The 11,787-nt window shown below is 39.7% G+C and overlaps 1 pseudogene across 1 annotated transcript in view; it reads left to right on the top strand.

Moving 5' to 3' along the window:
* The window catches only part of LOC309393802 (cytochrome P450 2J5-like), a 45,867-nt pseudogene extending 34,354 nt beyond the window's left edge, over positions 1-11,513 (top strand). The window contains exons 2-5 of the transcript in view: positions 6,940-7,099; positions 9,776-9,925; positions 10,316-10,476; positions 11,430-11,513. The product of the transcript in view is annotated as a cytochrome P450 2J5-like (transcript). The remainder of the gene's footprint in view (positions 1-6,939; positions 7,100-9,775; positions 9,926-10,315; positions 10,477-11,429) is intronic.
* Positions 11,514-11,787: the final 274 nt, after the last annotated feature.

An 11,787-nucleotide genomic window follows, 5' to 3' on the forward strand; every position in this document is an offset into this window, starting at 1 on the left:
TGCGTGCCCGCTCCACGGGGGCGAGTTGAATGCCCCCAATGGCCAGAGATGGAATTAACTGGTTGAACCGGGGGGCCGGAACCCACAGCCACTCCGTCTTGGAAGGGTTGAGCTTGAGTCGGTTGTCATCCATCCAGACCCGTACGGCTTCCACACACCGGGACATGACTTCGACGGCCTCGTTGGGGTGGTTCGGGGTGGAAATGTACAGCTGAGTATCATCAGCATACAGATGATATCCCACCCTGAAACCACGGATGATCTCACCCAGCGGCTTCATGTATGTGTTGAACAGGAGTGGCGAGAGGACCGACCCCTGTGGCACCCCACAAGTAAGGGGGCTTAGGGTCGACCTCTGCTTCCCTGCCAACACACGTTGCATCCGGCCAGAGAGGTAGGAGCCGAACCACCGCAAAACGGTGCCCCGGACCCCCAACCCCTCCAGTCGGTGCAACAGGATACCATGGTCGATGGTATCAAAAGCCGCCGAGAGGTCTAATAGGACCAGGATAGAGGAACAACCCCTATCTCTGGCCCTCCAGAGATCATCTACCAACACGACCAAGGCCGTCTCTGTGCTGTGCCCAGGGCGAAAGCCAGACTGGCGCGGATCTAGATAATCATTCTCCTCCAGATGTCGTGGGAACTGAGAAGCCACCACACTCTCTACAACCTTCGCCAAAAAGGGAAGGTTGGAGACAGGACGATAATTGGCCAGCTCCGTGGGGTCCAGGGAAGGCTTCTTGAGCAAAGGTCTCACCACCGCCTCTTTCAAGGCGGCCGGAAGAGACCCCTCACCCAACGAAGCGTTCACTAGGCCCAGGAGCCAGTCGCGTGTAACCTCCCAGGATGCCAGCACAAGCCAGGAGGGACACGGGTCCAGTAAACGTGGTAGGTCGCAGTCGTCCACGCAATCTGTCCAAATCCTCGATGACAACCAAGTCAAACTCCTCCCAAAAAGATTTCTCAAGACATGAAGTAAATGATTAAATTAATAAGAAGCAAGAGGGTGATTCAAGGGGAGAATTGGGGACATTCGTATCCTGCAGGCATGGGCCTGGCACCCAGTGAGACATATCAAGGCAATCAGTAGTTTGGTGATAAGGAATAAAAATAACAATAAAAGTACAGGGTCATAAGGCAAAGCACAATATTACAAAGGGTGGTTAGGTGCTACTCAACCACCTGACGTCTATTGGGTTTAATGATGCTTCAGAGTTGGGCAATTATTCCTAGTAGAGCTTTAGCTCATTTCCAGATGTGGGCATGGGTTAGGCAGCTGGATTGGTGGCATAATGTTTAAATAGGTATTTCTAAACACCCACAGCTCTCTACCTATAATTTACTGCTTGGATTCAGGACACCTTTCTATCGAGAACAGCTGCTGAGGAATCTGTTACAACAGCCCTTCCTTATTAGTATAGTAGTTACACTTGCTTTGGTTGCAAAAGACTGCACAGCAGCAGAGACGGTTCTCACCAGTATGAGGCCTTCATGAAGACATTCCCTCATTGGTCAGTAAAGTTGAGGGAGTTTTTTTTTAAATCATGATAACGTCCTGATGCTGGGCTTGCAAGGGTAATTATGAGACATTATCTTGGACTAAATAATATCTTGTGGCCGAACAAGATTTTTCTGTATATTTCATGGATGTATGAAACACCGTGATTTCATCATGATTTTCAAATGATGCTGGCATAGTATTATATTAAGTATATTTTGGGTTATATAGTCCTCGTTTTCTTAAAGAAATCTCTATTATTTGAGTGATGCAGGGTCAGAGGGAACCTTATTCTTTGGATTAATATAATAACTTGTTGACAAAATACCAGTGGTAATCAAAGAGTTAATCAAAAAATGTCTTGCTATTCATTCTCGTCGATGAATATGTAAAACAGCCAGAAGAGCAAAAAGCACCAGACAAAAGGATACAACCACCTCCAGATCAGTGGTGGGTTCCAAATTTTTTTGGAACCTCTTCTGTAGGTTTGGCCTGCTTTGTGGGAGTGGCTTGCTGGCCATGTGACTGGGTGGGAGTGGCTTGACAGTCATGTGACCGGATGGGAGTGGCTTGGCAGCCATGTGAACCAGGTGGCCAAGATGATATCACTGAATTCTTTGCCCCAATTGATGATCTACAAAAAGATATAACAAAGGAAATTTATTATTTTGTGTACTTACTACTTAAATAAGATTAAAATAAGTACACAAATCAATAAAAGAGCTACTTACAGAAGGAAGGTGACTGTCCTTGCCAGTCTTTTTTTTTTATTGAAAAAGTTTTATACAAACAAATTTTCCTCCTTTTTACCCTCCCGCCATATAATGTAAATCACATACAAATACTGTACCCCCTCCCCTCCCGTCTTGAAATAGATTTTTCATTCAAATATTGTGCCCCCTCGCCTCCCAACAATCATAGTATAAGATTCTTTTAAAGTAACAATAGCCCAATAGCCCCATCATCTAAATTAATTAAACATATATAAATCATAATATAGGTTTCCCTTAAAGTAGCATCTTCTAAATTTATTATGCATATATATTTCCCCACCCTCCACCCTAACCCTCCCCCACCTCCCAATCAAACCCACCCCCCTGACTTCCGCTATACACCACTCTAACAATTCCAAGTATCCCATATATTACTTACTCTGGTCATCTGTCAAGAACCCAATCTAAACATTCTTACCTAAAGGCTACATAGTACTTCCTAGTCTGATATTTCTTCTGTATATAATCAATCCATTTTACCCATTCCTGTGTATAATTCTCCTGCTTCTGACCTTTTAAAAAAAGCTGAAATTTTTGCCATTTCGGCGAACCCCGCCACTTTCTGAATCCATTGATCAATTGTCGGTAAAAAATCTTTTTTCCAATGTTGCGCAATCAACAACCTAGCTGCTGTAACCATATACAAAACCAGTTTTGTTTCCCCTTTAGTAAAATCCTTAGTTATACCCAATAAAAACATTTGCGGAGTAAATTGTATTCTTTTTTTAAATACATTTTGCATAACCCACCATATTTTTATCCAAAAAGCTTTAACCTTATTGCAAGTCCACCATACATGAAACAAGGTAGCATCTAGGCACCCGCATCTCCAACATTTTGGTTGAACATTTGGGTACATGCATGATAATTTTTTAGGATCTAAATACCATCTGTAAAACATTTTATAAAAGTTCTCCCTTAAATTCTGTGACTGTGTAAATGTAACATTCTGAACCCATATTTTCCCCCACGTGTCCAACATAACCGATTCATCAAAATTCTGAGCCCATTTAATCATACAATCCTTAACCAATTCACTTTCTGAGTCTCTTTCTAACAGTACATTATATATTCTTTTAACCTGTTTTGGGCCAGTCTCTTTTATCTGCTTGATCAGTTCCACTTCTTTATCCATAAAACCGACCCTACAATCTTCTTTCCATCTCTTCTGTAGCTGTATATAATGTAACCAATTTAAAGTAATTCCTTCTTCCAACAGTTGTTCCAAAGTTTTCAACTGCCATTCGTCCCCATCAGCAATAAGCATGTCTTTATATAAACACCCCCCAAGTGACTTAGTATTCGTAATCCACATGGTGTCTGCAAGATCCAACCAAAGCGGTATTTTATAATCCCAATTGGGCCGGTGCTTCTTCCATATTCTCATCAAGGCACTTCGGAGAACATGATTGTTAAACACTTTATCCACCCTATCTTCCTAAAAAAGATATGCATGCCATCCCAGAACAAGATCATGACCTTCTATATTCAACAGTTCCGTTTTTGTTTTCCCAAACCAATCTGCTACATGCGTCAATACCGCAGCTTCATAATACAATCTGAGGTTTGGGAATCTAAGGCCATCTCTTTCACGAGTATCTTGCATAATCTTTATCTTTACTCTCGGTTTTTTCTCCTTCCAAACAAATTTATTTAATGTTGCTTGCCATTTTAACAAAATTTTATCTGATTTAAGCACCGGTATCATCTGGAATAAAAAGATGAATCTAGGTAGAATGTTCTTTTTAATTACTGAAATCCTTCCAAGCAAAAATAATTGTAACTTTTTCCACACTTGAAGATCTTTCTGTATCTTTTGCCACAACACTTCATAATTATTTAGGAAAAGTTTTGTATTTGATTCTGCGAATTGTATTCCTAAATATTTGACATTGGAGACAATTTCAAAACCTGCCAAGCTTACAAGTCTTTTTCTTTGAATCTCTGTCATGTTTTTAACCATCATTTTCGTTTTGTTTTGATTTAGTCTAAACCCGGACACCATGCCAAATTTTGCTATGATATTTTTCATCTGGATTATTGAGTTCAAAGGATGTGAAAGGGTAACAACCAGATCATCGGCAAATGCTCTAGCTCTGTATTCCTTTTGCCTGATAGCTATACCATCTAAGGATTTTGAGTCCCGAATTGCATTCAACAAGACTTCCAAGGTTAAAATAAATAGCCAGTCTTCAATATCGCTGACTCCAATGAATGGCCTGCACAAAGAGATACAGAAATGAACTCTTTCATTGCATGCACTGCATTAGGATGAAATCAGGACCCAAAATAATAGAAAATGAAGATTACTTTCCTTTTGTGTTTTGAAGTCACCCACTGACCACCTTGCTCCAATGAATGGCCTGCACAAAGAGATACAGAAAGGAAGACTTTAATTACTTGTGTTACTATATTAAGGATGAAACAAGCACACAAAGCAATAAAACAGCTACTTACATAGGAAAGATGACTGTCCTAGCGGTCATACTCTGTTGCCTCTTCATCCTGTTAAATAATACTATAAAACGATATTGGATTTGATTGTGGTTGTAAGCAGAGGACTACACTACAGGTAACAGAAGGGACCTCTGTTTTCACCCAACAATGTAGTCTTTTCAGGAAGGATGTCCCCCAACAAGCAGGAAATATATAGTTTTTCATCTAAGAAGTTACATCAAGAATGAATGTCATAGGTAGATTCACAGAACAATACAGATTTCTTTTTTTGAAATTTATTCCTCAGTTCAAAAAACAGGAATATATGAATTAGGTTCAGGACAGACCAAGTAGCTATTCAAGAGTTAGTGGTGTCGTGGTTAGAAGCAATGGTAAAGCAAGATATGGATTTAAAACCAGTAATATTTGGTTGGGCATTTCAAAGGGAATACAATACATATTTAATTTTACATATGTTAACAGCTGCTGGAATTGTGTTTGCACAACAGTGGAAAAACAAAGATATGAAAATGAAAAATATTAGAATGTGCAGGAATGAATAAATTGACAATTAAAATCAAGAAGGCTTCGAATACTTTTTCACATGAGATTTGTTTTATCAATTGTTAACTAACAGAAACAGAAATCAAAAATATAAAAGTATGAAGAAAACACCAATTATGTAAGGAAAGGTCACTAACATGTGTAAGGAAGTATTATTAGTATTTGATCATTATTAATGTGTAGATAACTGCGGGACATTAAACACCCGCACACACAAACTATGACAGTGTCAGGAAAACACCAAAAAATAACAATTGCCCCCCAAAAGACTGCAGATGAAACCAGTTTTTTCCCCTAACCCTAAGGACAGGAAAGACAAAGCCATTGGAATAAAAACCATCAAGGCATTGTGGGAAATTATAAAGGTCAGTGCCAGGAAGCTCACAGAACCAGGAACCACAATTACCTAAACAACCAGGTATCACACAGAAACATACAAAATCTGGAAAAAGCCTTGCACCAACCTGGCCTGCCCATAGAAAAGCAGCCATTTTGAGACACATAAACCATGCACCAACCTGCACACTTAAAAGCAACATATTGCATCACAAATAAAACATTTGCAAAAAGGAATAACCTTTCTTGTAATAAACATATTCTATAAACAATAAATAAATAAAAATTCCCTAAAATAATTTTTTTAAAGATATTCTATAAATAATAAAAAAAATCCTTAAAAACCATTTTAAAAAAGTCTATACACAATAAATTAAAATAAACCCATTAAAATATTCTATACACAATAAATTAAAATAAACCATTTAAAAATATTCTGTCCACAATACTTTTAAATAAAACGATAAAAAAATTCTATACACAATACATTTAAAAGTATTGAGTATATAATTTTTTTAAATGGTTTATTTTAATTTATTGTTGATAGAATCTTTTTTTAAATAGTCTAAGACAATTTTAATAAAAAGATTCTATCAACAATAAATTGAAATAAACCATGTTAAAAATTCTATACTCAATACTTTTAAATAAAATGATTTTTTAAAAATTCTATACACCAGAAATAAAATATTCTTTAAAAAAACATTAAAAGCATAAAAGAAAAAAAAAACGGGTCACTTACCAACAGGCAGAATCAGCAGCTCTCCGATGCAATGGATGCAGCAGGGAGCAGGCAAGAGATGAGGCAACAGGTAAGCTGGACTGAAGGGACAAGGGACAACCGAGTCAGCTAGGCCTGACGCCTGGCAGGCTTAGCCAGCCAGGCGAGGCTGGGGACTGGGGTGGTGGTGGTGGTAGCAGGAACCCCCAAAGCCAAGGACTGGCATATGCCAGCTTCTCACCGCCGCGCCCCTTTCGGCCTCTGCATCTCCACTTCCGGCATGTTCTCCAGCTCCATGTTCTCTTAGCAATGTAACATACTTTTGCCTAGGGAAGAAAGTTATATACTGGGTTCCACTATTTTGTTGGAGAGCTCACAACCTCTGGAGGTAAATTGTTCCACTGGTTGATTGTTCTCATTGTTAGGAACAATATATATATAATCTTAGCAAGAATCTTAGAGAGAAAAGAATTCTAATGAGAGAATGGCATATGGTGAAAAATCTTAGAATTCATGATTTAGGAACACCTGTATGTGGCATATAGTATTAAATGGGCATAATCTGTGTATTTGATTGTGACATTTCTCAACTTTGATCCACCTGATAGCCTGTAAAATGATATGGAAATATTTACTCCTTGTGGTATGGGCAACAACTTATGATAGTTCTGTTTGGGTTCAAAGCTGTGAAAGAAGAAATGACCAACTTCCCAGAATTCTCATTTCGACCAGACCAACCTTTCTTGAAGGATTTAGGAAAAGGAAGAGGTAAGTGCAAATAATTGTTACTTATTTTTTAACCATTATTTATTATTGTTAACTATCAAACTGTATTTGTATTCATCAAGATCAGACGGTTGTTCTCTTACCTTTTATTTGCTTATTTTAACTTTCATTTCTAGTCTGTCTTTTAGAGTTATATTTTTGGTAGGTTGGACTATTGTTTCCTTTTGCGTAAAGACTGAGGCAAAACATGAGTTAAGCAGCTCTGCTTTCTCTCTGCTTCCTATTAAATCAAGAGAAGGTTGCTGTGAGTTTCCTATACTTTCACAAGGAAAAAGTTCTTTTTCACAAGAATTTGTATGTGTGTGTGTGTGGCTGTTGATCATTCTTATAATTTGCTATTGTGTTGGAAGGAACACACAGCAACCTTCTCTTGATTTTCGCATATTTGATTGAAATTGAGGAGGTGATGTAAGGTCAGGTGTATGTAAGATAGAATGAAAAGGGTGGGGAAAAACAGGAAAAGTAGTTTGGGGCAGTGGTAGGATTCAGCCGGTTTACACAGGTTCAGGTAAAACCGGTAGTTATGTCTTCCAACATAGGCTTGAAGTTTATTTAGATATCTGTGGTATTATTGTGATCCTGACAAGCTTGGGAGGGCAGAGACTTGAACCTGGGTCGCCTATAAATATTTGGTTAATTTGTCTCTTTAGCTTGGCATTTTGTAGCCCAAGTATGCCCAACCACTTTCTGGAGAGCTTAAATGACTTCTCTGCTAAAGGGTTTCACTTTATGAGCAAGAGTTGGCTGCTGGTAGTTATTATTTCATTTTAACTATTTTAATTTCTCGGGGTGCTCTGACACCCTGCCTTATTTGTAGCTCTGGGTGTGACTGTCATTGATCTTCGGTGTATATTCCCCCATTTCTAATCTAATGATTGGTATTTAGGGTAGCTTTTTGCAAGCAAAGAAGCTGTTTGTATTTTTGTACAGGTAATCCTTGACTTACAACAGTTCATTTGGTGATCATTCAAAGTTACAACGGCACTGAAGAAGTGGCTTATGACCGTTTTTCACACTTACGGCCATTGCAGCATCCCCCACAGTCATGAGAGGCTGGGTGAGGAAAAGCGCCCCTCAATGTGAGCGATGTTGAGCTGGCCACACCCACCCAGTCACATGACCACCCAGCCACATCTACCCAGCTGGTCATAGGAGTTTAGGGGTCATGAAGTATGGGCCAGGTTTTAATGGCGATCAAATGATGATTAGAGCTGGCCAGGACAGAATATCTTATCCACAGTTGGTGCAATTCCCCATTGCCTGATAAGTATTTCATGGGTCATAGAGGTTGAAATGTTAATAGATTTGCTCTCAGGGTGTTGGCAAGCATAACTGGTGGCAGATATTAGGTCCATCTGGAAAAAAGATGTCATCTAGATATGATATCATGGAAGATGAATAAACTATTTGAGCACATTTTACTGGGGGAAATTCAATTACAAAAAGGTGTAGATGGGTCCAACGTTGCTTAGGAATTATAATCCCTATGGCAACCATGAGCTTCCCCCTGGTTCTCTCACCTCAATTCATACTGACACTTAAAACAATAGACTTTACCTCAGAAGAAATGGCGCATGATCTGGAAATGGATGGCATTGTCATCAGGTTTTTTGTTTTTGTTTTGGTGGTGTTAACCAACCACTGAAACTCAGCCCCATAAAAGCAATTTAAAATATTTCAGTCAATCTTTGGCACATAAATGCAATAGGAACCTGATTAAATTAGATGAATAAAAAAGCCATTTGCCTATTTTGGTGGTTGGTTTCAATGTGGTAGGAGGGAGTTACAAATGGATTCTGCCACCCCTGAGAACATCTTGTCTCTTGTGCCTATAACCGTGATGGCGAATCTATGGCACGCATAGCCATTTGTCAGGGCACTCTGGAAGTTCTGGAATGGACGTCCTGTTTGCTCGTAGGGCTGTTTTTTTTTTTTTTTTTTCCCTCCAGAGCCTTCAGGGAAGTCTCCTGAAGGTCCCTGAAGGCTCCGGAGGGAGAAAAATGGCCCTATGGACAAACCAGAAGTCACCATTCCTGAACTTCTGGGTTCCCCGTAGGTTCATTTTTTCCCCTCCGGAGGCTTCAGGGAAGCTCCTGATGCCTCTGGTGGGTGTCCGGGGGGTGGGGGGGTGGAGGCTGTTTTTGCTCTCCCCAGGCTCCTAGAAAGCCTCTGGAGCCTGAGGAAGGTGAGAAAACTGTGGCAAAAGCATGTTTGTGTGTGTGTGTTGCTGATCGCAGACATAGCATTATGGGTGTGGCACGCCAGTGCACGACCCCCCTGTGCTTCCCCCACTTTTGGCATGGCAGCCAAAAAAGGTTTGCCATCATTGGCCTATAAGATATGTTCTTGTGCATGAGCAATTACACCATCTTAGAAGATTTTGATGTCCATATATGCCAGAGGTTGATAAGCACTGCGCCAGTGGTCATCACAGCACGTATGTCTCCCAATGTCCGTGTGAATCCCAAAATGAATAAATATTTTGTAAAGAAAAAAATAACAGGTCCAGAATTTTACAAAAATGGCAACATGTCCCAAGGTTTGGTATTCCCACCTGAAATTCAGAGAGACGTTTTACAAGAATTGGACCTCACTGTTGTTGTTTTTTAACACAAAGGTAATCAGGAATCATTTATCATGGTCTGATGATGCCCTCAGGAATTATGTTCTCCAATGGCCACACCTGGAAACAGCAGCGACGTATTGGCGTCACTTCTCTGCGGAAGCTGGGCCTGGGAAAGAAAAGCATTGAGCCTCAGATAGAAGACGTGGCTCAGACATTGGTGGAGATCTTTAGACAAACAAAAGGTATGTCAGTTGGGGTAATGAGTCAAATCCTCATCTGTCAAAATCTTTTCCATTTTGGTAATTTTAAATATAAATAGTTGCATTCAATTTGTTTGTGTTTTTTTTTAACAGACAGTTCCCATTTCTCCTCCTTCACCCCCTGTCAATCTCCCAAATTGATTAGATAAGGGATATGACAAGATGAACTGATTCTACTTTATTGTAAGATGGCATTAACAAGTTTTGTTACATCTTGCATGGATGAAAGTACAAGTCTCCTGCTGTTCGTTTTCACTTTCTGATAAGTTAGATGGGATCTTTTGAAGTTACCTTTTTTTCTCATTACTGATTGCTCAGTTTGGGCTCCTCCCTCCTTTTATCTAATTCATTGTGAAATATCTTTAATTGCAGGGCAGCCATTTGACCCTTCATTTTCAGTACTAAATGTGATTGCTAATGTCATATGTGCTTTGAGCTTTGGACATATGTTTGATCTTGAAGATGAAAACTTTCAGAAGCTGGTTCAAGCCCTTAAAATTATTCTGAATTTCATTGGTGACTCTTTTCATGTGGTGAATCATGTTTTCTACTAAGGAAACAAAGCCCCCCAAACAATGTTACCACCAGTATTTTCATGGAACCCTAGAATGGAAAGCATAGAGGAAGTTTCTTCTTCTCTCTCTCTCTCCCTTTCCCTCTCTCTCTCTCTCTCTCTCTCTCTCTCTCTCTCTCTCTCTGTGTGTGTGTGTGCGTGTGGGTGTGTGTCCTTGAGTGAACCTGGACAGGTTTCGGCAGATTTCTTGTCAAGATTTTGGAAGTGGTTTAGCATTGGCCACTTCCTAAAGACTGACTCAAGGTCATCCAGTCGACTTAGTGCCTTATTAGGCCTAGAACTTACTGCCTGCCAGTTTCTAGGATGGTGCCTTTACCACTACACCAAAGTGGGTCTCCCTGTGGAAGAATCCATCACACCAGGAGGAGATGGCCATCCATCCCATGTCTAAACACCTCTAGCAAAGGATAGTCCACCTTTTCCTGGGTCAGTCCATCACTGAATGGTTCTTGGTATATATTTTTTCTTGATACACATCCAACCTTTAGTTTCTTATTATTTAAGCCTATGGTTTCTGCCAAATCTTCTGAAATAATTCTGAACTATCCTGCCTCTCTTCTACTGTGTGTAGCATTCCTCCAAATATATAATGGCATGTATTTGTCCCCTGATGGTCTTCCTTTTCTCCTAGCTGAACATACCTACTGCTTCCAATTGTAGTCTAATAGCTTGGAATGTCCCTCTCAAGCTTCCAACAGCTTGAGCCCATAAGTTATCAATATCAGGCGCCAAGGAAATCAGGACATTCAAATGTTCAAATGAGTATAAAGAATAAAGTTTTATTGCAAGCTTAAGCTCTCTACAAGAATCTCTTGTGGGCATGCAGGGATTCAAGACTTTTGATGTGTTTTCCCCTTCCCTGCTTTAGTTAGGGCAGGGAATAAATAACTTTTCCTTTTCTTTTTCTGTTAGGTGTATGATTTGTTCCCATAATTAATGAAGTACCTCCCAAGCCCTCACAAGAAAGCCCTGGCTTCTGTGGATATTGTTGAGTAATTAAGCTCCCCGTTAGAAGAGCAAGTATGCAGAGAAGCGTAATGAGAGTGATATGGAATAACACGCAAAAAAACAGCATACAGAGACACTAATAGTATAAAAATATAGTAGTTTACTATGTAGAAATATAGAGGTATTCAGAGTCCGGTTAACAGTCCAAGTCATACACGGTTCAGTAATTCAGTTATCAAAATAGTCAGTCTAACACACAAAATATAGCTAACAGTAGCAAATCACAATACCTCACAATACACCGACCAGCATCTAACAAAAC

Source organism: Natrix helvetica (assembly GCF_964273705.1).
Source record: "Natrix helvetica genome assembly, chromosome: 5".
Taxonomy (NCBI): domain Eukaryota; kingdom Metazoa; phylum Chordata; class Lepidosauria; order Squamata; family Natricidae; genus Natrix; species Natrix helvetica.